This window comes from Propithecus coquereli, unplaced genomic scaffold (assembly GCF_000956105.1).
Source record: "Propithecus coquereli isolate 6110/MARCELLA unplaced genomic scaffold, Pcoq_1.0 Scaffold237, whole genome shotgun sequence".
NCBI classification, from domain to species: domain Eukaryota; kingdom Metazoa; phylum Chordata; class Mammalia; order Primates; family Indriidae; genus Propithecus; species Propithecus coquereli.
The window spans coordinates 601,365-604,722 of NW_012147919.1; the positions used below are offsets into that span (position 1 = coordinate 601,365).

General features: G+C 39.6%; 1 protein-coding gene across 1 annotated transcript in view; it reads right to left on the reverse strand.

Moving 5' to 3' along the window:
- BCAS1 (breast carcinoma amplified sequence 1) overlaps positions 1 to 3,358 on the reverse strand; it is a 116,903-nt gene that overhangs the window by 55,449 nt on the left and 58,096 nt on the right. The window lies entirely within an intron of this gene.

Genomic DNA, 3,358 nt, shown 5'->3' on the forward strand with positions numbered 1-3,358 from the left:
CATCGAGCTTGGGTGGTCCATTTATGGGTGGCAAGGGATACTGCAGTCGTGAAATTTTGCAGTGCACGAAAAAATGAATGTCATAATGAAATGCAGATCTGGGGGAAAGTCATACACTTCTTAAATGTTCAAGGCCTCTACTCACAAGAGCTCCAAGTGGGAGTTAAACTAGATTCCTTCATATGAGATTTATGACACGTTTCACTAGCAGTTACTAAGTTGTCTTCCATATCCCATTGGACCACATTTTAATTTTCCCTCCTCCCCTTGCAATACTTATCACTCTCTCTTAACGAAACAAAAAAAGCCTGTATGGAAATTGCAGCGTGGCTTCATAACATAGTTTTTTAATGCAAATGCAGATTCAGCTATGAGAAATTTCTATGCAGCTCTTATTTGCATAAACAATTCTGATACTATAACATCCAGCTGGGGAAGTTTTATTAATATGTTCGTTCGACTTGGTGGAAAGTGGTTGCTATTTTAAACAAAATTTTAAACACACTGACCCAATTCAGGGATCTTTTAAATTAGTGGTTTCAGACAAACCCCGGCACCTTCTTAGACATTAGAAGCATAATATCTCCAAAACTGACTTTGATGTTGCCTTAGCTTCCCAAGAACATGGAGCTATAACCGGCTCTGCCTTCATTCATTGTTTTTTTCTGCCTGGGATTTCATCTGGGTTCAGTATAAGTTTAGTTAATATTATGAATGGATGAAATAGACCACAGAAAGATACAATTGTTATCCTGAGGTTAGAAGAGTATTTCCCAAAGTGCAGGAAGCATACCATTGGTGGATCAAGATGATTTTAGATTGTATAGAGATATGCTATTAAGTAACATTACGTGAAAATACTTTTCAACTTTCATTTAATTCTTCTAATAACATTCCGGGGAGAGTCTCAGTCTGGTGCTGGTATGTCTTTAACATTTTTCTACCACTGGTCAATTAATTGCCTTTTAATAAAGCTAGAAAGAGCATCAGATTCAGAGATTAACACTAACAAAGTAGCTAGAATTCAACAGTTTTTTTTTATTAGCCATACTAATGGCTACCTTTGTCTTATGAAAAATAATTCTGATTTTCTATGCATGATACAAGGTTTCTTTTTGTGATACATTTAAATAGGAAATGGGTCAATTTCAGTATGAAAATATCAAGTAAATAATTGGATATCTAGTGAAAATGGTGGTATGCAAACGACTGACATTTGGGAAATACTGGATTAGATGAATATTTTCAGAGAACCCTGGTCCACACTAGGAAGAAACCAGTCTGAGATATTTATAACTATGGGGACTTAGGAAAAAAAAATCACTAAAGTGGGATTCACATCATTTTTTATTCTCCTTTAGTGATCCCAGCCACCCAAAGCTCTGTTTTCACAGGAGAGGAGCTGGCTGGGCTCAGGATGGCACGTGAATCGTGTGGTGAAGACCAGGGTTCTTCTTTTTCCTCCTAGTTTACCAAGATACAGACCTTATGCCTAAAGAATTTTCTAAAGGCGAGTCCTAGCCTGGGGCTATCCAGGTGCTTTTTCTTGGCGCCTTTAGCCTGGATCTCGGATGTCTTCTGACCAGCTTGGCCATCACAGACACTTTCTGCTTTGGATGCCTTTGGGGCAACAGCAGTCACTGCCTTAGAACTTTGTTTTTAAACAAAATCCATTTTTTCCCTGCTGTTTTCAAGTGCATTAATACACTGTGACAATTAATTGCTGGTATATCACCCGCATCCCCTAACCACAAAACACCATGTGAATGTTTACCTTTTTTAAACTCTCAAAGACAATTTGCTAAACAGCATATTCACAGTCAACTTCAGGTACACATTGATTTTCAACAGAGTGACCTATTTAATCGACCCAGATTAACACACCTCAAAAAAATAAAAACCCAAACCCAAACCAAACCAGACAAAAATCCCCCACATCTCAACAACAGGACATTTAAACTCTGTCTCTATGACTTAAAATATCCAAATGAAAAATAAAAAAAAAAGATAACACAGTCTCCACTTGATAGTGTTAAATATCTAACTGCTATTGTCACACGGGAAAGAAAAGAATACCTGCACACAATGATTTATTTTTGCACCCTGGAGTCCAGGCAAATACTACCACTGAATGGCTTTTATTCTCAAACCTCTCTCCTTTAATTCAGCATTAGAAAGTCCATGGAAGCAGTTATCACCTGCAAAAATCTCAATTCACTTCTAGATGGGCAGATTTCCCAGGCAAAGGACGTGTCTAGAGTGAACCAGTCCACTGAGCCAAATTGGTGTGTGTGGGAGATTGGAATGGAAATAGCCCAGCTACAACCACTCGAGATCGTTGACTCAAGTTACAAAGGGCAGGGTATTTCGAGTGGAGCAGGTAGTGTGTTAAAAAATGGTACAGATTTTTCAACAGCATGAATCCAAGAACATCAGTAGAAAAGATGTCAAAATGGCAAGGCATGAGAACCAGGTCTGTAGGAAAGAGGGCTGTTCGTGGGAGCCATGGACAACCTACATTCACAGAACCCTCTTTTGAGACCCCAGCTCCACCAGAAGTGACCCCACAGATCTCTGGGCAGTAGAGTGAGATTTTATCAGCTATGTAAGTTCAGCTGGGACCACATTCTGGGTCAGGAAAGAGTCTTGGTGCATGACCAGCTAAAGAGAACGGGTGTATCAGGTCAGTTGGGAACCACACAATACACCCACACACCACATTGCTTATAGACTATTACACCATGTGGCCTCAAACAATGCAAAACACAGAACCCAAAGAGAAACATTTTGACCCAACCATTCACTGGGCCTGACCCTGGTGGCCTTGTAGCAAATGGATAATTTTATAGGAAAATGTGTGTAGATGCTTCAGCTATACGTTTTTTCCAATGGAAGAAGAAAATCCTAGAGGAACCAACCAATACAATACAAATGTCATCACGATGTTCAATCAGTCTCACACGTGATTATGAAAATAGGGACCACCTACACTCAAATGGAGCTCTACAGTTTACAAGGCATTGTCACACCTTCTTTCAATCCTGGGCTTCAGGAGAGAACATTTTTACTGTTTCAATTTCACAGATCTGGAGAATTGGGTGTAGACAGTTTAGGGTCACAGTACTACCAAGGAACAAAACTGGAGCTCAAATACAAGTCTTCTGAGACAAAATCTAGGATGCTTTTTTCACAACCAACTCCTTCGAATATGGGTAGCAGATGTACGGAGCTGGCCGAGCCATACATTTGATCCCAGTGTTTTTCAAAGTACTTTGCGTTATCAAAAGAAGGACCCACGACACTTACCTGCCATCAAGTTAAACTTCCCTCATGGCTCCTGTGAAATTTAAACCATGTA